Source organism: Hyaena hyaena, unplaced genomic scaffold (genome assembly GCF_003009895.1).
Source record: "Hyaena hyaena isolate Hyena2069 unplaced genomic scaffold, ASM300989v1 scaffold_577, whole genome shotgun sequence".
Taxonomy (NCBI): domain Eukaryota; kingdom Metazoa; phylum Chordata; class Mammalia; order Carnivora; family Hyaenidae; genus Hyaena; species Hyaena hyaena.
In genome coordinates this window covers 1,240,560-1,264,918 of record NW_024081204.1, presented here as the reverse complement: position 1 = coordinate 1,264,918, position 24,359 = coordinate 1,240,560, and positions in this window count along the sequence as shown.

Below are 24,359 nucleotides of genomic sequence, written 5' to 3'. Positions count from 1 at the left end.
GGCATCACACTCCCTGATTTCAAACTATATTACAAAGCTCTAGTAATTAAAACAGTATAGTACTGGCATATAAGTAAGCACATAGATCAATGGAACAGAATAGAAAGACAAGAAATAAACCTATGCCTATACGGTCAATTAATTTACAACAAAGGAGTCAAGAATATACAATGTGGAAAGGACAGTCTCTTCAATAAATGGGGCTGGAAAAAATTAGATAGTCACACACAAAAGAATGAAACTAAATCACTATCTTACACTGTACACAAAAATTCACTCAAGATGGATTAAAGACTTGAGCATAAAATCTGAAATGATAAAACTCCTAGAAGAAAACATAGGTAGTAAGCTCTTTGATATAGGTCTTGGCACTGAATTTTTTAATCTAACACCAAAAACAAAAGCAACAAAAGCAAAAATGAATAAGTGGGACTACATCAAACTAAAAGGCTTTTGCACAACAGAGGAAACCATCAACAAAATGAAAAGGCAACCTACTGAATGGTAGAAAATATTTGTAAATCATGTATCTGATAAGGACTTAATATCCAAAATATATAAAGAACTCATACAATTCTACACCAAAAAAAAAAAAAAACCCCAAACAATGTAAGTGAAACATAAGTAGAAGATCTGAAAAGACATTTTTCCAAAAAAGAAATACAGATGGCCAAAAAGTATATGAAAAGATGTTCTATATCATTAATCATAAGGTAAATGCAAATCAAAACCACAGTGAGATATTAGCTCATACCTGTTAGAAAGGCTATTATCAGAAAAACTAGAAATAACAAGTGTTAGCAAGAATACAGAGAAAAGAGAACCCTTGAGCACTGTTGCTGAGAATATAAATTGGTGTAGTCACTACAGAAAACAGTACTGAATCTCCTTAATATGTTGCAGTATTATTTTTATAGCCAAGATATGGAAACAACCAAAGTGTCCAATAAAGGATAAATTTATATATACACATTCATACACACACAATGGAGTATTGCTCAGTCATAAAAAAGAATGAGGTCTTGCCATTTGTGACAACACTGATAGACTTCAAGGGCATTATGCAAGGTGAAATAAATAAGAGAAAGACAAACACTATATGATCTCTCTTTTAGAGAGAATCATTAAATACAATAATTAAATCAATAAACCAAGCACACAGATCCATAGAATGGGTTTTGATGGTTGCCAGAGGTAGGGGCGGGGGTGAGGAGAAGGGGTAAGGAGTGGGAGAAATGAATAAACTCTTCTTTTTGTTTAAATAAGTTGATTTGTTTTTTAAAAATTCACAATCTATTTCAAAAAATAACAGAGGAAACAGCATTTCCAAACCTGTTTCATGAACCCAGTACTGTCCTGATTTCAAAACCAGACTGAAAAAGTATTTAAAAAAGGAAACTACAAATCAATGTCTCTCATGAATTTAGATGCCAAAATAAAAACAAATGAATTAGCACTTGAATCTACCAGTATATAAGAAGAATTATATGCTATTACCAAGTTGGAGTTATTCCAGGGATGCAAGGCTGGTTCAACATTTGAAATCAATCAATGCAATCCATCATGTCAACAAACTAAAGGTAAAAAGTCTTATGATATCACTGATTGATTCAGGAAATATATTTGACGAAATTCAACACACACACAGCATATTTTTAAAAAAACAGAAAATGGTGTGTATGGGGAAGAAAAGATTTCAGTGGAAGGTAGCAACATATTTTTTAATTGGGTCAAGAAACAGAACAAAGTTACCAGTGACAGTCCATGGATACTGCTTAGTCTAGGTTTAGCAATTAGGCCTGATAAAGAAGATGTCACTTTTAGAAGAGTATAATGAAAGAACTGCACTGTCATAATAAGAAGTCACACCATTCTTTTTAGCATTATACTATAAAATGCATTGCAAAATAAGATAACAAGGACCAACAAAAAATATGTCATACATGGAACCTTTTTTTATAAAGAAATCAAATCAGGAAAACATGTAAGAGTTAGATGTTGCACAGGTAGACTGATCAGAGAGGAAATTCAGATTAGACAGAAACATATCAGCATTACTACAATATAAATGTGTGAAATTAGTGAATACAGAGAAGAATATACAGGCCACCAAGATCTTTAGGAAAACAAAGACATGGAGAGAAAGCAAACAAGTGTGGACATTTTGCATTTTTGCAACCAAAAAATGAGCCAACGCACAAAAGTAGGACAGAACCATAGGAGTCTAACCAAATCAGGTTCCAGCTTCCCCAAAGGCTGTACTCTGCCCACATCCCTCCTGCTTGCCTTAGCTGGGCTTCTCATGGCATTTATCTAAGAACTACCCGAAAGGCAGTAACTCGTTATTCAAGGCACAGAAGTACTTATAGTTGGGGCCATCTTAGAAGTTTAGTAGGGATACGTGGCAAAAGAAAAGGTCATAGGGAGCAAAGAGAAGGGTCTTGGCTGTGGGTGCAGGTCACCGGTTCTGTGGTCAGCACTGATGCTGTAAGGTCTTTACCCTGGTGAGCAGCTGCACCCTGTAATCCAGAACAGGATGAGGCCTTAACATCCACCTTTCCACAAGAACTCACGCTAGTGCACACAGCTAGTCACACACACACACACACATGGCTAGGAGGGGGTGGTCTGTAGAGAAATGTGGAAACCATTCTAATCCCTAAGGAAGGGCCCCATGCCAGTACAATCACCTTCTTTACCTACTTGGTTCCCATTGTTCTTTTCCCAAGCAGCAGAGCATAGAAAGTGAGACAAAGAAGCACAGATGTTCATCTCAGCTCTGCCACTAAATATGTGACCTTGAGGCCAAGAAAAGCTGAGTGGCTTAACAATTAGTAGGGGGATGGGTGGTCTCTTGCTAGCATTTCTCTGGGTGTGTGGGTGTGGATGTGGGTATAGGTGGGTGTGTACTTTTTTCTGGCACACATTGATGAAAAACTAATTGTCTCCTTTTTTAGTCAATTGAACTAACTAAACAAGAACAGGTTTTAATGTTTTTGTTTGTTTGCTTGTGTACTGAACTGGCAAAAAAACTTTGGGTATATTTTGCATTTTTTGCTCTGGTGAACAAATTCCAGGATGCTGCAAAAAATAAGAGACTTTCTAGAGCATAGATTTTTTTTTATTGAATATACTTGGAAAATTTTAAAAACCTTCCTGATAATGGCCAAAATATTTAAATTGCATTCATAAAATGCTATCACATGGCAAGACCCAAGTGATAGGAATTTAATGAAACAAGATGCTTGTTCTATTGTTTTAACAAAGATACACCACTGAGAATTTTTTTGAAAATAGGATATTTCAATCAGGCATCCAGGTAACAAAAAGCTATTCTGTTTTAGCATTTATAAGGGAGCTTTTAAGATATTCTGATGCCAGGGCACTCCCCTGAACAATTAGAGCAGTCTCTCTAGGCATGGGGACTGGGCATAGGCAAATTTTAAAAGCTCCCCAGGTGATTCTAATATGCAGTCAGGGTTGAGAACAACTGATTTAGACATTGCTGTCCCAATTAATATTTAAACAGTCACAGCCCATTGGCTTCACTAATCCGTTTGTATTACCACCGGCATATAAAAGATTATTTTTTAAATACCATATGAAAAGGAAGATCAATGGGCTCTTGAAGTACAAGTTACTCTGTAATCCCTCTGATGCACTGTCCATTCGGGTAGTCCTCTTGTGTTTTAATTCATCGCCTGTATTTTTGTCGAACTGAAAGTGTTAATCCTTTCTCACAGACGCTAGTGCAAACCTGGATATTGAATAATCCACTGAGTTGTGTGTTTAAGATCTTTGCTTCATTAAGTCACCAGATATTCCTGGCAGCAGAAGAGTGGCAAGATGTCAACCTGAGCTTTGCTGAGCCAAAAGAATTAGCTTTTACCGTATTTCTAAAGATGAATGTGCTCTCAGAGCATGTCCATTAGTTCCAATACTCTAATGAATATGTGGCTTGACAGACACAATAATTGGCATAGTTCAGAGTGTAAGAGAATCACTTTGATAAATCAGAATAAGGTCAAGTGAAAGAAGAAACAAGGATTTCGTTTTCACATATTTCTAACCACAGCAACAAGAAAGAATAAATAGCAAAAAACAAGATTAGGTAGACTGATAATCCATCAGTGTGGAACCCCCTCATCTCATTAACACTAATCAATAGAAAGGAGGCTTTGCTGTAAAACAGTGGCACTCGAGTTCCATAGGACTCACTAAGTATCCTAGCAATGTGTTTTTTTCTTTAGAAGTCTCTGAATCTTATCTACTGGAACTAATCTCTGGAATTTCTGGCCTTATCTTCTGATTACTACCCAAGGAGATAGGTCACTTAGAATAGTCTAGGATTGTACTTCCCCATGAGTTTACCATCAACATGTTCCTCTTCAAACATCAGCCCTGACCTTAAATGTAGCAGGGCTTTCTCAGTTGGCTCTGGAAATATTTATAGCACTCAGGTATAATTCTTCTGATTAAAATATGTTTTGCTTCTACTCTTCAGTGAAACAATAAAAAGAGATTGCAGAGCAAGCTCTTTTATTCCTCCTAGAAGGACCTGCTGTGAACTACAAAAGAGAAATACGAAAGTAAATTGCTTCAAATGAACATGAGACCTGCTCCTCGGTCATGCTGGGTCATACTAAAAGAGACTTCCCTCTGTCCGGACAATAACGAAGGGGAGTCTAATTCTTAACCAAGCTTGACATGTGTCTGAGACAAGACGTTAGTCATGCTTGGCTTCATCTTCTCAGGAATCTCGTGTTTAATTTAACTCAATGACTTTGGATTGTGCAGGAGGAGCTGATTCTAAACTTGAGTTAGACAAAAGAATCTAAATAGGAATCTGAAACCATTTCTATCTCTTCTGGATTCCAACCTTACTGTTAGTAAGAAAAACAAATCAAGCGAGGAGAATGTGATCTCTTTCTCTGATAAAATCACAGATTTAAAGGTTTAAAAATGTGGAACTGAGAGGTGCCTGGGTGGCTCAGTTTGGTTAAGTGTTCAACTTTGGCTCAGGTCATGATCTCATGATGTGCGAGTTCGAGCCCTGCAGCAGGCTGTCTGCTATCAGCACAGAGCCTGCTTCAGATGGTCTGTCCCCTTCTCTGCCCCTCCCGACCCCCTCTAAGTAAATAAATAAACATTAAAAAAAAAAAAGGGTGGAACCAACTGTGATAAGCTATTTGGAATTTTTGAAAGGCATTTTGATTTTTGATAACTATCACAAGTCCTATTATTAATAAATTCAAAACATTTGACTTAAATATATATGCAGAGAGAAAATTGATATGCATGCTAGTGACAGACAAGGATGGTAGGGGAAACCACTGGGTTATGATTCTGGGCCAAGATAAAACGATCCAGGTTATATTTGATCTTCTTTAACTACTGACATTTTTATTTTTCATGTTATTTATTAACACAAATGTTTTATGTGACCACTAGGTTCTCAGCATTACAAAACACACAGAAGAATTACATGACCACCTCTACTTCAAGGAGCTTGACTTCTGTTTGGGAAGCTCAAAACCCAATTAAGCAAATTATGAACCATCAGCAGGCAAAGCATATGAGGCCATGTTTGTTGGAATTATGAACAATGGAGTCCAAAACATTCTCTTCTATATTTCATCAGTCTCCTACTTCATGAAGATCAATGACAACTTGACTTTGCCCTTATCTGAGGACAACTCCTTATACCTTTGGGAAAATTCTCTCTGTAAATTGTTCTTCATTTTATGTCATATGAACCCAATCCAAACCAATTCAATATTCTCTGGGGCTTTCATAGATTTTTGACCCCATTCACAGCGAGAAATGTATTTTATATGATGACGCCATACCCACTATGATCATATAACTGATAGGGAATTTTAATGAAACTGTTGTAAGTTTTACAATGTGGATGCCCTATGATACTTTCTATTCTATTCAATTCTATTATATATCCTTTTTTAAAAAGGAAATTGCCAATCATGACCTACTGAATTGATTTTACAATCAATCTACTCATGGGTCATCCTCCTACAGCTTGAATGATATCACTTGAGTCTAGATCTTTATTTTGAATGGATCTAGTGAAATGTATCATAGATTTAAGGATCACATATTCCCTAAATAAATTACAGCTGGCTTTCCAACAGGGCTTTAAAAACATGAGTTGGCTTCATAAGTGCCTGTAAGCGTGGGTGATAGATAGTTGCTTGAATCAGTCCTAAATCCATATATACCCTCTACTTTCAGCTTTAGTGTATCATAAATTTGTGTTCCCAGCCTTTCCACCCTTTGGGTACTACCTCCAACTTCTAATATTAAAACTGAAGCTTTATGGGGTGCCTGGGTGGCTTAGTCGGTTAAGCATCTGACTTTCGCTTAGGTCATGATCTCACGGTTCGTGGGTTCGAGCCCCGCGTCGGGCTCTGTGCTGACNGTTCGAGCCCCGCGTCGGGCTCTGTGCTGACTGCCAGCTCAGAGCCTGGAGCCTGTTTCAGATTCTGTGACTCCCTCTCTCTCTGACCCTCCCCTGCTCACGCTGTCTCTCTCTCTCTCTCCTAGAAATAAATAAAACATAAAAAAAACCTGAAGCTTTATTAGTCAAAATATATTTCAATATCTGACTTCCACCACAGCTCCAGTGTATTTTTAGGGTCATTTTTAAAAAATAAGTACCATTGGGCATGAACAATCTCTGCTGGCTTCCTTGTCAGGTGCCACAAACTCAAGGACAGACCTCTTCAATATACTTCTCCACAACAGGAAGATCATTAAAACATTTGGCCTTTGGATCCTAAAATGCAGCTATCTGTGTTTGAAACTAAAAGGAGAGATAGAAAGGAAAGAGAAGATAATCTGTTTTGATGCTGAAGATTGAATACAATATTCAAATTAAATGCATAAATTCCATAATGAAAAAGATATCAAATTGTTTTCAGTTCAAGGGCAATAGAAATTCATTGTTTTAAAAAATAGAAGCACATTAGAGATATTCCATGTTATAGGAAAGATACATTCATCACTATTTACATAAGGGACACAACCCACTAAATTTGCGGTAGAACTAGATTTGTTATAATTTGTCAACAGTCTTACAGCCTAGGTGAAAAATGTAGACAGTTATTATTCATTGAATAAATATTTATTGAGCACTCACCACATAGCCAACACTATGCTAGGCTCTAAGGAAAGAGATGAACAAACCAAGTATGGTACAGACCTGTATTTTATTGGATGAAAGTGGCCAAACCCCAACAATAGATAAGGGCAATGAGCATACAATAATGGTTAAGTGTATGTGAAGAATTAAAAGAAGTGATATGATGCTACTTTGTGAGTACTTCAGGTAAATTGTTTGAGAGAGCCTGTCTGCAAACGACACAATGTGACCAACAGCTGCGTGGCTGTAAGTGACAGTCCTGGAATGACTGAGTAAAGAACACTGCCCACCAAGGAAGAAACCTAGAGGACGATGTGAAAGCAAGCCTGGTGACCCAGGATATGGTAGGCAAGAGGGGGAGCAGCATGACAAGAGGTTAAGGAGGAGGCGGGAACAAAATCATGCTTGATTTTTACTTTAAATATTATGGAAAGTCTTTGTTGTGTTTTGGGCAAATTGAATTCATGTTTTCAAAAGACCATTCTGATTGCCATGGGGATAGTGAACTGCAGGAAAACAGGTGGAAGAAGGGAAACCAATAAGGAAGCTACTTTGGTAGCCAGGAGAGAGATGGCATTAGTTTAGACTAGAGTGACAGTGGTGATAGCTTTATTACTTGGTGATAATGAGTGATATAGCTGGTCTGAGGGTGAAGGTAAAATGATGCCACATAAAAAGTGATGTCTGCAGCATGTCCTCATGTAAATGTATTAGGAATAAAGCAGAAAACAAGTATGGGTACAGGACATATCCACTCTCACTCCTGTGTATATTTTTAAGATACGAATAATTGAAATTCAGGCATTGTCTTCACACTGAAAGTCTCAGAAACCACAAGGGGCGCCTGGGTGGCTTAGTCGGTTAAGCGTCCGACTTTCGCTTGGGTCATGATCTCGCGGTTCGTGGGTTCGAGCCCCGCGTCGGGCTCTGTGCTGACTGCCAGCTCAGAGCCTGGAGCCTGTTTCAGTCTGTGGCTCCCTCTCTCTCTGACCCTCCCCTGCTCACGCTGTCTCTCTCCTAGAAATAAATAAAAAACATTAAAAAAAAAAAAAAAAAAAGAAACCACCATTGTTCTCAGGATCCTTGTTAAAACTGGGCATCATACATGCTACGACTCAGGATAAGACTCTTTCATGAAAGAAACTTAGTTCCTTTAGGAACTCTCTCACCACAACAGAATAAGAAACTAAAATGCCATAAAGTAGGAAAACTAAAAGAAAAATTATGGGTGGTGGAGAAAAAAGGAAAGAGATAGCAAGAAATCAAAAAAATGTATCCAAATGCTCTGGTCAAACCTCTCCTCAACCAAGTAGCAAATCAATCTATGGCTCCTACAACTCAGGATGTTACTGTGAAAGGCCCCCAGAGATGATCCAGCCCTCAAAGATATTTGAGGAATTGAAATGAATTTTACAAAGAAAGAATCTTTGCCTTTATCCTCACTAAGAGCTTTATTGCAGATTCCAATTCCATGCTAATCACAAAATTTGAAGCATTCAAATAATAATCTAATTTCAAAAGTGGCTTAGAATAGGTATTTGCTCACCATTTCTCTGTATGGATTTATGCTCTGGAAATTTCTGTTTGTGAACTTCCTTTGTTAGTCAATATGTGAAGATATATCTCCCTATTAGGAAGTAAAATACATTCAGAGTTAAATTTTCACAGTTGGAGGGTTTTGCACCTTAGGTTACTTTAGAAACCGTTACTTAGATTATGTTTAAGTTTCATTACTGAGTTAAATAAATCATCCCAATTCCCTCCTCTTCTAGACTCATAATTTTATAGTCTAAAACTGTTCTTCCTTAAGGCATATACTTCATTTTGCCCTTACTTTGGCTGGCTGCCTTTTACCTTCATAGTAACAGGAATTAATTTTAATCAGACTTTCTCCTCTACAGGTTTCTATAACATCAACAGTGTAGTAATATAGAGTTTTATTCCAAAAAGAATTGTAGTTGTTTCCTTAGGCCATGATGTACATAATTTCCTTAAAATAAGCTTTTATAAAAGGCAAAATATTCTTTTTTTTTTCTTTTCAGAACTCACTTGATCGAATTGTATAAATACTTTCAGGTCTAACACCATTGACATACCTATGTATTTCTTGCCAGCTTCAGCCTGATTCATTGCTCTTGGCTTGTTCCTAGGAATAATACCAAAACTGTTGAAAAAGGCTTCTTGTAATACCAAGAACCAACCTCTGGTTCTTCTCAATTATGCTGTGATTATCTCAATCAGTATCTCAGGAATTAAACATGTTAGTTTCAGCTCTCTAGCTATGTAATTATTCTTATAAAAAAAATTCCTTACCTGTTCTTTATGATTGGGTCTTCTAAAGGTAAAATTAAATAGGACAAGGATAATCTTACATGTATCATTTAAAATAAAGGGGATTTGAGACCCAAATTATCCAATTGAGTGCTTAATTGTTCACTTTCAACTAACGTGACAAAACAGGAGGGATAAGGGAAAAGTCCTATAAATAAAATACAATTTTTTTTAAAGCCTGAAAGAGTAATTTCAAAAGTAAATCCAAAATTTTTCATTGTCTCTATATCTTGCCAAGAGCATAATCCCAAAGAAAAATTTTGGAAAAAAAGGTTTCCTAGCTAACCCATGGCTATTCTCTCCCATTTCATGGTCAGTAGGACCTTATCATCTTTGCATAGCTGACTAGTGGCAGGCAAAAAATGACTAAAATATATACATAAAAATTAATGGATAAAATTTAATCTTCTTGTGTGCTAAAGTTTCCAAAGTTATAATGCATAATGGAGATTTAGCCTTTTTTTTTTTTTTTTAAATGAAACAAGGCCCTTCACTTCTGCCCTCTAGGGAAGGTTAATTCATACCAGGGAAAAGTAACCTATCCAATTCCTTCCTTTTTTTTACAGATGGTAGAGGAAGGGAGATTGGTAAGAGTCAGCAGATGATCCATTGTCAAGCACAGAGTATGGATGAGTTCTCCATATACATGCCTAAGCTTGGCAACCCAGAATGTTCCCCTTAATAAAATGGAAGAGATTTGGGGGAAGGAGGTGGGGGAAGTGTTTCCAGGGCCAAAAGAAAAAGAGAGAAATTGGGTGAGACAAATATCTTGAATACCAGAGACTACAGAAAAGTTACTCAAAGATTTAAGAGAATATATGAATTGTCTATCAATTACAAGTTGTTTGTGTTGCAATGCCTTCTCCATCTCCTCAAACCATTAATAAAGGGCACAATATATGTGAACTTGTTAAGAAGGGTTGAGGAATCAAGGATAGGTAATTTTGGCACATTTGGAATGCCAAGGCATACAACAGGGCACTGGGAATGGTGAAATTACTCATAAAACAGGCAGCTGCAGTTGAAGCCAGAGATGAGTAGAGAAACAAGCCATCCCTCAGAATCCCCAGAGATCTAAGAAGGATGCTATAGTCTAGTGACACGTGAGCTGGATGAGTTGGGGTTAATCAAGCCAATTTCACTTGAATCTACATTTGAGAAAGGGAGGGGAGGGGAGGGGAGGGGAGGGGAGGGGAGGGGAGGGGAGGGGAGGGGAGGGGAGGGGAGGGGAGGGGAGGGAAGGGGAGGGGAGGGGAGGGAAGGGGAGGGGAAGGGGAAGGGGAGGGGAGGGGGAGGGGGACGGAAGGGGAAGGGGAGGGGAGGGGAGGGGAGGGGAGGAGGGAAAGAGGAAGGAAGGAAAGAAAGAAGGAAGGAATGAAAGAAGGGAGAGAGGAAGGAAGGGAAACAAGGAAAGAGGGGCAAGGGTACCTACCTGAAATTTGGATTTTGAATTTCCCTCTAGGATTTTTTTTTTTTTTTTGACTGAGCCAGCCAGGCATTCCAAACCTGGCTTTTTTTTTTTTAATAGTTCATTGTCAAGTTGGTTTTCATATAACACCCAGTGCTCATCCTCACAAGTGCCCTCCTCCATGCCCATCCCCCCCTTACCCTCCCCCCACCCCCATCAGTCCTGTTTGTTCTCAGCATTCAAGAGTCTCTCATGGTTTGCCTCCCTCCTTCTCTCCCACTATTTTCCCTCTTCTTCTCCCCTCTAGGATCTTTAGATGAAATTCGTCCCCTTATAAAATATGACCTCTGTGGCACAACTATCTCAATAATCTCTCATATAGAATCAACAGAGTTTCAATGGCCTGGCCTTTTTTAGTTGGTCCCATTAAATAAGAATTATTTAGGTAGATATTATAATTATTATTTTTGATTCTTTTCCACATACTATTAGTCCATTTCTATTTCTTCCCACAAATTTACTGGTTTCATAAACAATAATTCTGTTTCTCCTCTTTGGTTTTTCTCACTTTTCAGTAAACACTGCTCTGGGCTTTAAAAGTATGTTAAATACAAAAGTAACTCCATTCAGCCTGATGTTGCAGTAATAGTGTTGAAATGACAAAAAATAAAATTCACAAATCCTCTTGCAAAATTATTTTAATTTTCTAAGTCTAGATAATCTCTATGTGTGTGTTTCATATATATATACATACACGAAACATACCATATTTTTCATTTGTTCTATATTAGCTTTTGGGGTTAAGACGAGATCAATAACTTGACATAATCTAGTATGCATGGTATGTAGTTTTGGTTTTCTTATAGCAGAGAAGTTGGCAAACTGCAACCCTTTGGACCAAAAAATAATAATAGTTTTATTGGACTACAGCCAACTCATTTATTCATTTGCCCTACAACAGCAGAGTGGAGTAGCCGCAGCAGAGATGGTATGGCACATACAGACTGAAATATTTGCTATCTGACCCTTTACAAAAGAAGTTTGCCGACATCTACTATAGCCCTTTTAAATTAACTAAATAAGGAGGCCACTGGACTGAGATGGCTCTAATGCCTCAAGGGCTTATGCAAGCAAACCAAAATCTAAGCCTATAAAAAATATCTCAGGGTACAAAATCAAAACGCTAAGGACAATCAATCACAAACAGCCAACTAGGCTTTAAGCTATAGCCAATCAATAATTTCCTTTCTTTGCCTCCACACTTTCTCTAAGGCAGTCCTTCCCCTGGGTCCTGATGGTGGAGTCCTCCTTACCATTTCTGGTTTGATACTGCCCAATTCAAATGAATGAATAATCAAATTCAATAACTTTAATATGCCTCAGTTTATCTTTTAATAACACATTATTGCTAGTAGTTATGGTCATGGTTTGTGTAAGGTGCTCAAATGCATTTAATAAATTATCCTAATTATATAAAGATTTATGAAGATTAGAGTAACCCAGAATTTTTCCCTCTGCCCCTCCAGATTAACCCTCCATTCTTTACCCAGCTGTGAGCCCCAGGATATTATCTCTAGGGATGCAAAACTAACAGGGATCTTTGCCCCACTGTTTCCTGTTGGATCTGGGAGTCGTCAGAGAGAGATCAAAGGAAGGGAGGCCGCCTCCCCCAGGTGCCTTCCTGCCTGGCAGCTGTTGAATTGGCTACACACCCCTCCATGCTCCTGTCTCCAGTCATCTCTAAAACTATAGAAAATCTTTCTGCCTTATGGTAACTACTCCCTCCTCTGGCTCCCTCAGACCTACCACAAGATGCGGAAGTTCTTACACTTCTTACACGGTGGAGTTCTGTCTTTCCTTGCTGATGTCCCCACCCTCAAATGTAGATAAGAGCTTTGTGAAAGTATCATTGGTTACCTGATTAGAGTGCTCTTTTTCCTGCAAGGACTCTGACAGACTCATAAAGTAACCTCCCAAGGCTGTGCCCAAGTAGCTGTGGATTTAAATGTCATATATTTCAATGACTAGCTGTATGACTTCTGAGCAAGTTGTTTAACCTCTCTAAGCCTCTGAAAACTGAGAATAATACAACCGCAAACAGGTACTAAGAGAATTCAATGGCATGTTGATAAACTGCTTAGCACAGTATCTGGCACTCTGAGGAAGTCCTCAGTAAATGGCAGCTGTTATTGTTTTTAGTTTTAAGCATCTATCATATTCATATATCGAGAAACATGTGTGTCAAGAATTAAGAATGCATAGGAATGTTAGCATTACCTTAATAAGTTTATAGCCAATTCTACCAACACCATTTTATCTAAATTTTTTGTTTCAAATTAGTACACTGTGTTACATTAGATCAGTGATTCTCAATGTGGGGAAATTTTGCCTCCCCTACCCTTGGCAAGTTGAAAGACATTCTTTATTGTACCCACTTAAAGGGGAAGGAAGGTGTGCTACAGGGATCTAGTAGGTAGAATCAGGGAAGCCTCTAAACACAACACAGCACAGTGCACAGGATAGTCCCTCAACATAGAGAATTTTCCAGTCTAAGTGAATAATAATCTCAAGACTAAGAAACCCTGAATTGGAAGATGTTTTTGGACTAACTGTTGGGGGGACTCAGGAGAGTGAGAAGTGTAGCCAATTTCATATTCCTCACACTTTCCAGTTTAGATATTCATGAGAGAAAAAAAAAAGAATAGATATTTACGCCATGTAGACGGTGAAAAAGTGTTTTCCTAACATTTCAATAGTAACAGAAAAAGATTTTTCATAAATAGATCTCTAAAAAATTTGTTTTTAAATTTTAAGTAAATAGGAGTCTTTTAAGAGTTTCATCATCCATTAAGTATGAAAGTGAATGAGCAGCATTAACAGCCATTTTAATAATGTAAAAATGGAGGAGAGCAAGTAGGCATGTTGTTCCTCATCACAAAAATTAATCACAGTACAAGTGGCCTCAATGACTCATTTTATCTTCTTCCCCCTCTCCCACATCACTCCCAAGGGCCTCTCCCCTAAATCCTATACCACACTGCTGCACTTCTAACAGAGGTACACCACTTCCCACTTGGCTGCACAGTACAGATGAACAGGCCCTTTAGCAGTCATTCAAAACGGCAGCATTTCTGGTTTCAGGGTTTGTTTTAGTTTTTGTTTTTTGGTTTCTAGTTTGGGTTTGTTTTTGTTGTGGGGGGATTTTTTGCAAAGCAGGCGGATATTCCTCTTCCTTCTTTTGTGTTAACATCTATTGGCGTTACTACCAGAACAGTGTCTGAGACAGTCCCTAGTCATTCAATTCTTTCAGCTTTTATTCAAAACCGTCCTTCCTCACACGCCCACCCAGGCTCCTTACACACGCACTTCACAGGACTCAGAACCCACAGGAAGGAGTCCACGGGGGTCTAGACTGGAAAACAAATCAGCTGCAAACAAGACTCCATTCTAAATTCAAAATCCCTGCTTCCTTCTGAAGATTAAGTCTTTGTTGTTGGGTCAAGCTTGACTGCTTCCCTCCTTCTTTCCTCAGAAGACATTCTCTCCCAGGAAATTTTCTCTGCCTTCATGCAATGAGTGGGCAGTACCCTGCAGAGTTTCAGACATTCCCAGACATATCTGCACCTAAAGTGATCAGCTCAAGCAAGACCCTAGCTATAACAGCATTTATAGTACTTTCACCTGGCTGTATTCAAACCATGAGCTTCAGCCCTTCCTGACTTGGAAAAATTGGTTAATATACCAACTCTTTGCTTACTGAATTCTTTATTAACTCTAATTTTTTTCAAATAATCGATATCCAGATATTCTATAAAAGTTAATACTAGACTAGAAATCTCCCAAGTAAACATATTCAATGGAAACTACAGAACATACTCAGAGAAACAACTATTCAGATGATTTTGCAGGTAACTGCCCTTATGGAAGCTGATACTTACTATGCAACTTTAGGGAAAAATACAATAAAACCCTATTATGAGACACCTTCCTATATCACTAATCCAATTATACTGCATGACAAAATTGTATTTCTGTGTTAAAATGAAATATACTTTATTTCTTCTCCTAAGATATAGAGTATATCGAGTTATTTTCCTTGGTAAAAGTGACTTAATGGTGCTGAATCACACCTGACTACCTTAAAATTAATTCCTGATATATTGCATTATTTTTAAAGATGTGAAATAAGAGCAAAAACCTACTTTTTGTATTGAAAAACTTCTATTTTCTATTACTGTGTTAATGTGCAGAGCAAGAATGGTTCGTGTATTACAATTACATCTTTTTCTCTCTAGATTTAGCAGAGGATATGCTAAATTTTAGAAGCTCAAACAGAAAGACCTTTGAATAGGTTTGGAACTGCACAGATGAAATGCGGAAGTGAATATACAAAGAGGTAATACTCAGGGTTGTTCTTGGGCTTTGTCTCCCAGGAATCACTTCCAATGGCACCAGAAAGATTTGTATAAAGCTGTACATTGCGCACAACAGCAGGGTCGCTGTCTATGATCGTGGAATCTTGGAGATAGTGTGCTGCCAAGGTTCAAAGAATGCAGAAAGAGAACTGTACAATGGCTTATGTTCTAAGAAAGAATGCTCTGCTATATATAGATGTAGATTGAAGAGAAAAGTGGCATTTTAGCAATTTTATGAAAATGGAAAGTATTTAGAAAAACTGAGCCCGTGTTCTTATCAGGGTCAGCTAATGTGACTCCAAAAACCATTCTGCTCAGTTAAACATGCATGAAGAAGTTATATTGTGTGTAAATGTACTTCACAGCATTATTAGAGTTCTTTCAAGGAGATACCTTATTGAATAGGTTTTTCAACTTCACATGTTCACATTCTTGAAAGACTAATGGATCCTTCATTAAAGAGATCACAGCTTTTCAGGTGTCATGCTTGAAGACACACAATGAATTGGTCATTAAGAAAATTCAGCCACGCAGAAAGGACAGAAGAACAACTGGCCGACTCCTCTAATGACTCAAACAATGTTGGCAGAGCTGCTGTCATGTACAGGTTGGTTTACAGTTGCAGAACAAGCATTAATTTTTCAGACATAACAACTAGGTGAGAGAATCAACCACCTCAGGAGGAAGTGTCCACCTTCTGAAAACACAGTTTGTCTACTGGTGATTTTCATCAAAACAGATCTATTCACAGTGAATGTCACTACTGTCCCACCTATTTATTTCAGCCTAAAGTGTTATGCACCTTGGACATAAGTCAAAGTAATCATACTTAGGTAACTAATTGCTTTCTCATTAGATCATATGCATTCAGGAGACCATGCCTTTTAGATTACAATATTGTCAAATAAAAATACATTTTGCCCTTTCTGAATTGCCTCATGTGGATTTCCTTAATTTAGGCTGAATCTTCCTAGCAATGAAAAAACACTTGACTTGCCAATTGTGTCCAGTTAATCAAGCCTTACCCTAAAACTCTAAGGAATGAGCAGATCTGTATTCCTTCGTCTGAGTTTATCCAAATATTTGAACTCAAGATTTTTCTGTGACTGGCTGAAAAGTAGACAAGAATTAGAGAGGAAACCCAGTCTCCAGCAGCAATTTCACAACCCTCTCTGACCCTCTGCCACTGTCATAGGGAAAAAGATTCTGGTAGAGGCTATTCTTTCAAGGATAAGCTATTTGCTAAGCATATGTAAAAGCACTCTGGTAACTTTTCAATTAATTTTGAGATTTTTTTTTTCACCTTGTGGTGCTTCAAGGCCAAACGAGCCTTCAAGGAGGTCACAGGAATGTAAGAGCAAAAGAAATGCCATAATAGGTCAAATTAATGAGCCAGTTAGTCTGATACGCTTTCTCAGAGAATCGCAACAAGGTACATTTTGTGCATGTTGTCAATTTCAAAATATCGGAGGCTATCATTGGGAGCATTTCTTAGATCAGGTATCAATTTCAAACAAATGTTCATGGTTCCCTTTATTAATCTGTAATGCATCTTCACTCATGAATTCATTTAAATCCATCTGATGATATTTTAACCATGTACTACTTTTTGTGTAACTAGCTCTATAAATCTGTTGCCTTTACTTTGGCCTAAAGTACCTGCTTCACATTTCCAAGGGTTTCCAGACTGAAGTTTGCTGGGAGGTGGTAAACTAGTAACTGTGCTTTGGTAACTCTAAATGTGGTCTCTATATTGAGTTGATTAAATATTTAAATCCTCCCAACCAGGTGGTTACCAACTGTCCATCTACAACTCCTAGTATTTCCTGCCAGCTTTTTATTACCCATGGTCAATAAGTTCCTTCCTATCGTCTACTTATTTTCTGTTGGTTAGTCTGTTTTCTTCTGTTATTAGAAAGCACAAATGATCAGAATTCTCCTCACAAAAAGTAAATAAATAAATAAGCATTGTTTCTCGGGGCTTAGTAACAAGTGCTTGACCGCCAAAGAAGCAGGGTATGCAGCCAGCATGGATGCATGAACATCTGGGCTGTAGAGATGTATTTTTAATTGACAACAAACTATCAATTATCCAAAAACTCATTGAAAAAGCAAGGCTAAGGAAAAAATATCTGTATTGTATTCTTTTATCCACAAGAATAAAACAAGTTTGGTACAAGATCTGTGCTATGTTTCCCATAAAAGAAAATACCATGAAACAAAATGGCGTGGAAGGAAGAAAATGTTTGATATAAAAGGGAAGGGAGGGGGCATCCACGTCTTGACTTGCGGTAAGGTCCACATTATGGTCTCTCAGCCCTGGCTAAATTGCCATGTGTTTGCCTCACTCCTATAATTTTTGGCTGGTCTAGGAGAGAATGGTTCAAATTTAGAGCTGGTAGAGACCAGAGAGATTTTCTTTCTTACTTATAGATAAAGAAACTGGAGAGCAGAAAGTTTAAATGGCTTTCTTGCAGCCACACAGCTGTTTACAGCAAAGCTAGGTATCAGATCTAGAGTGGCTTCCACGTCACCACGGATAGCAGGGCTGCCCCTATTCCATTGGATCTGTTCTTTCTTGGAACCACTCAAGGTCACTACCAGGATAGTATCTTCTTCCAATAAGACTTTGTTTTCTTCTAAACTCACACAACACATGCAGTTATTTAGTGAGTAATTAAAACGAAAAAGGCAAACCAAATACATCCAAATCCTACCTTCATTTCTCAACCCACCAAGTAATCCAATAAATTATTTACTTAGGGATTACTTGGGTTAAATAGCATTCCCTGCATACTGTATGAGATGGCTTTGATTTCAAGCTTGTTTTAAATAAATAGTTCTTTCAAAATAGAATGGCCTTAACTTTCAGCCCTGGGAATAAACAAATAGTCTCAATCAATGACGCTGAGACAACCATTTAACATTTTTCAAGAGGCTAAGAAAAGAAATATTTTCATGCCTACAACATTAAGTCAGAAATAGCCTTTGGCACATCTTTAGCTTGGTCTTTTCAAAGGTTGTGGGAAAATATGGGGGAAAAATATAAGCAAAATTAGCTAGCTACCATGACAACAGCAAATACTCAGAAGCAGAGTTGAAACTCTGTAAATCTCACAGGGAAGCAGAAGAGGGTCCCTAGGACAGTTCATCAGGGAAGAGGCATCGAGCATAAAAAGAATTATTGCTAAATGGACAGATATTGGAACAGATATTTATTGTAATGGATTTCCTGTGGAGTAAAATTTTATCAAAAGGGCACTGTTACTGAGGAGAGACCATTTGCTTAAAATTATAAGTGTTTTTTGCTGTATTGAACTCAATGTGGAAATGCATGTCCTACATTTTCATTTCTGTGGGCTGTCATTTGTTTTAATGGACACAAGAAGCTGCATGTTTAAGAGTAAAGAAAAAATATATGGAGAAGTTTTTTTCATTCTGTTCACCAAAGTGGCTGTGTCAGGACTCAGGAGTAGACACAGCTCTCCCAGCTTTTTCTATCACAGCACAATGGTTTTTCCTAGTTATATTGTAAGTCTTAAATACTTACATTCTTTCATTCACTCAAAAAATACTGACATGCAATTACTGTATACTGGTCTTCTATAGCTTTAGGAATACAAGGCTGAACTGAAAAGAGAGCGTACATTACATCCTAGTTGGAGAGAGCAAGGAAAGAGAAATAAGTAAACCAATATATACACAAGAATATGTCTAGACAGGAGGACCAATACGTGCAAAGGTCTTGAGTCAGGAAAGAGTTTCGCATGTGTCAAGAACAAGAGGAGGCAAGTCTACCTGGGGCACAGTCAGCCAAAAGGAGCACACTTTGTGATGATGTTTGCAATAGAGTTCAGACCATTACAGGAGAGCAGTGGGTATTTTTCATGCTTGTCCCTAACCCTCTATTTCTCCTACATCTGTCGGAATAAGCTAAAAATATAATCTCTCCTGTGGATTGTTGCAGTAGGGGTAGATTCTGTACTGATAATATATACTGAAAATAAAACTGAGAGGTCATGATGATGGCTTGGATGTAGGAAAAGAAAAGGGGATAGTTACAACTCCTAGGTTTTTGGTCCAAGACAGTGAGTGAATGGTTGTGCCATCTACTGAGATGGGCAAGACATGAAGAACAGATTTGAGGGAAAACCTCCTGATGAACAAATCTGGAACGTCTATTAGACGCTATCCAAATAATAACAATATAGAATCCATGGGTCAAGTTAAAGGGTCAGGGCTGATACTTAAGTGTCACCAGCCTACAAATGACACAAAGCAATGGGCCAAAATGCAGTCATCTAGAGAAGAGACAGAACCCATAGAAATGGGCTACTTCAACATAGAAATGGAGAGTGGAGGAGTCAACAAGGAGCCTGAAAGATGTCACAAGGAGAGAATAGGAATAAGTTTACTGTGTGTCACAAAAAAACAATTCTTATCTATTTCCAAAAATAGAATAGTATTCAAAAAATACTGCTGAAAGGTTCAGTAATAAAAGAAGGGGCACCTGTGTGGCTCAGTCAGTTAAGCATAGGTCATGATCTCAAGGTTCATGAGTTCAAGCCCCACATTGGGCTCTGCACTGATAGCGTGGAGCCTGCTTGAGATTCTCTCTCCCTCTCTCTCTCTGCCTCTCTTGCTCTCCTTCTCTCAGAATAAATACATTTTTAAAATTAAAAAAAAAAAAGAATAAAAGGAGAAGTGTATGTTGGATTTGACAACAGGTAGGTCATTGGTGATATTTAAGATTAGTTTCCCTGAAGTGACAGAACTGACCACAGTTTTTAGGGGAATGAATTATGAATGAGAAGTGTGGAAGAAAAAGCAGTGAGTCCAGGAAATGTTTCTTCAATGAGGAAGCTAAGTTTTGTTCTACAAGAGGCAGACAAAACTGTACATTTACTAGAAGCAAATAGAGAAGGAAGTGATAAATTTTCAACCATTAAATTGACCAAAAAAGACTCAGAGCAAGTAATTTTAAACAAATTTATTTTTACCTCCTTCTTTTAAAATGTATTCAGGAATTACTTTTTTCTCCTTTCCTGGATAAAAATTTAGGTAATCCGATAACTTTTCTAATAATTCTTGGTAATTCCCAACTCCTACCTTAAGTCATTAAACATTAATAATGTCAGCTTTGTAGTTAAAATGTCCAAAGCTATGGAAGAGTCAAAGCCTCCAATTTCATTCAAAGGAAAGGTATATATGAATTATGGTTTTGTGGAAAATTTATTGAGAGAGGTATAATCTTAAATCCAATAATGCTCATAGAAATAACACCTTGTAAATTCCTTGGGTGACAAAGAACTATTGGGGAATTAAGTTCATTCTCTCTTTCTCACCGCCCCTCCTACGGCTGGCTATTCTTTCTCATCCTTTCTGGGGTTGGAAGAAGGAAGGAGGCAGAAAGGAAGGCAGATGAGGAGCACAGGAAAGGGCCTATGTAACAGTGCTGTTGTCGGCTGCCTTTGCACTGTTTGGCTCAATGAAAGTTTAAAGTTGTCTCCTCCGTAGGACTTTCTTATGGGTTCCTTGGTAACCTCACACCTCCATCTTCCTTAACCAGATGAATGTGCTCTTTTCTTGCAATTCCTTCATCTTGCCTCACTCAGACCATCTCCAGCTTCTTCACTGTTGAAACTTTTTCAGTCCTCTAAAGATGATCCTATTGGGTCAAATCAGCAGTGATTCCAGAGCAGACTCTTCTCTCTTATGACCATAACAAACCCATAAGAAACTCTCCTGCATTCTTTGCCCAAATACACCCTGAGATTATACTTAGAATTTAGGCAGTATCCATTTTTCTTCACTTTGGTTTTCTAAACCATTCCATCTCTGCCTGTTAAGGTTTTTTGCTTCTTTGTTTCCAGTCTGGAGTCACACGCTTGGTTCATGAAGACATCATCATACTCTCCAAGTGGACTCTTTGAATGTCCTCTCACATCTGAGATGAGGGGCAGTGGAAGAAGGAAAAAGACATCTCACAGGGCTGCTTTTCAGAGAAAACTTCTCCAAATCCTGTTTTTTAATCTGGCCTTTCTTTCTTTTTTTTTTTAATGTTTTATTTATTTCTAGGAGAGAGATAGAGACAGCATGAGCAGGGGAGGGTCAGAGAGAGAGGGAATCACAGACTCTGAAACAGGCTCCAGGCTCTGAGCTGGCTGTCAGCACAGAGCCCGACACGGGGCTCGAACCCATGAACCGCGAGATCATGACCCAAGCGAAAGTCGGATGCTTAACCGACTAAGCCACCCAGGCGCCCCTAATCTGGCCTTTCTATACTCAACTGCAAGCGTAGTATTCAAGGGCCACGTAGCCACTTTTCTTTTTTTTTAAAATGTTTTATTTATTTTTAGGAGAGAGAGAGAGAGAGACAGCATGAGCAGGGCAGGGTCAGAGAGAGAGGGAGTCACAGACTCTGAAACAGGCTCCAGGCTCTGAGCTGGCTGTCAGCACAGAGCCCGACTCGGGGCTCGAACCCACGAACCGTGAGATCATGACCTAAGCGAAAGTCGGACGCTTAACCGACTAAGCCACCCAGGCGCCCCACGTAGCCACTTTTCTAAAACTCCTTTGGAAATTCTGTATATGATTTAGCACCTACTCTGGAATACAGCATCTATTTCATTACGGTACTCAACTGAAACTGCAAATTTGAATCTTATTGCAGATTTTTTTTTAACACAGAATAATCTAAAGCAGGCTCACAAGTCAGTGTGAACGATCAGGGAGAAATGACCCAAAATGATACAAGAAAGAAAAAGAATAACTACAGAAGGGAAATCTTACAGTAGGAAAGTGGGAATATGATCGAGAGAGCTGGAGGAGGAATGTGATTATGTGTATCACAAGTATACCAGTATTCAATGTTTCTAATGAAAATTTTGCAAAATTTAAAAATATAATTTGATCTCATCTTTATAACTGAAGCAAATATTGATCCTGTGTCTGTTTAAATTAGTTATCAGTAATACTTTATTGTATGTCTACAACACTAGAATAATAAAAGTTTCCAAATGTTTTCTTTTTTTAATTTTTTTAATATTTATTTATTTTTGAGAGAAAGAGAGCATGAGCCATAGAGGAGCAGAGAGAAAAGGAGACACAGGCTCCAGGCTCTGAGCTATCAGCACGGAGCCCGTTGTGGGCGTTGAGCCCATGAGCAGTGAGATCAGCTGAGCTAAAGTCAGAAGCTTAACTGACTGAGCCACCCAGCCACTCCAAGTTTCCAAATATTTTAAAGATATTATACGTAGTTCAGGTTTTCAAACCATTTTACAATGCTTCCTTTTATTGATAAATATTGAAAAGTTTCACAAACTCTACCATGTTATAACAGAAAAACAAAATTATACAGATCTATAATCTTTTATCTGAAATCCCCAAATCCAAAAAGCTCTGAAAAGGGTCTTTCATAAATTTTGAAGACAGATTATAGTCTCTTTATCTCACTGTGAACGTTTATATTTTGCTGGGAATATGAATCTGTCTGATCATGGGGTTTTGCCCCAGACCTTGCTGTATTATATAGCATATAGTATGTGTACAATATTACCTTTCCCAAATTGAGGGGCAGGTGTAAATTTGAATTCTTAAGCACTTTTGGCCCCAAGACTTTTGGATGGCAGATTGTAAACCTTTAGTGTAAACTAGAATGTAGTATCTTTCTGAATTTAAGACTACTTAAGCATTTAATGAACTCTAAACTTACGGAATTCAGTATAAAGCAGAAACCCTTCCTTGGAGAAATACTAGAAAGACCTTTTTGTAACCTTGTCTTACCTATATCACCAATAGCATGCAAAGACTCCAAGGAGCAAATTAAAGCAAGCTATAGTGCACTGTCTCCAAAGAAAGCTCGGCTTTTCTGCTAGCGTCCTTATTTCATCTGGTTTACAACATTAAGCATGTTAATAACCAGAGCACTCTTGGAAGTCATTTGACCAAGCCAGCCCTCAGATCCTTGGAGTTCAAGCAAAACTTCACAGTAAATCTACTATAGTAATTTGGAATACGCACTACAAATACAAAGGGAATGTACATTTAATCCATCTCTAAAAATCGTATCTTAAAATCATCAGAAAGGAAGATAAAGTTTATGGGGCATAATCCTATCCTCATGGAATTTTAGCTGACCAGCAAAATACCTTTTGATACTACATTATCTGTTTTAATCTTTAAAAAGTTCTACCCTTGACCAAAATGGTTTTCAAGAGCAACGGTGCTGAAACTTGTTGTGCGGTCAACCATTGTATTTGGAGCCAAATCCTGCGTCACTCACTGGGTTATCACCTAAAGAGAATAACACATTCTACTGCCTGAGAGTCATGACCACGCAAATGTCTCATATCTCATGTGTTAAAACTGACTCACAATTAAAGAGAGTAAACACAGACATGTGTAAATATTAGACAATACTTTTCAACTCAAGATGTGGAAACAAAAAACTTTTAAACCTTTTAAGGACAAGTAATGTATTATAGGAGCTGAAGAATGTACACATTACAATTCAGCACTGTTTTATTCATTCCTTTAGAAGCCTGACTGTGGTAGAAACAGGATTTTTTAAAATAATGTTCGATAATGAAAATGTGGTCATTTTGCTTAGAAATTAATTTTAAAAACTCAATTTTATTAGAACTCATGTCAAGACACCAAATGTATAGGTGATCAGCCTGCCCTCTAAAATGTAAGTACAGAGAATAAAATATAAGCCTAATAGAAGGCTATGACACCAGTGCTAATTATATTCTCCCAAAAAACAAGGTCATTGACAGCACTCCCCAGGAGAATGTTCTCTTGATTCTTGTATCTCTTCTATGTCCAAAAATAATATTTTCTATTAAGGTGATTAATATTCATTTAGGCTTTGTTTATCAACATCCTTTTCTGCAGGAATTACTAGCAATTATCATTATGGAGAAGGAGGAGAAGAGGGAAGAGAAGGAGGAGAAGAAATGAAGATGAAGGAACTAAATGGCCCATAAAACTCTCCTACTTACATATCCTAATCAACCTACCTAAACTCTGACGGCTGCTCTAT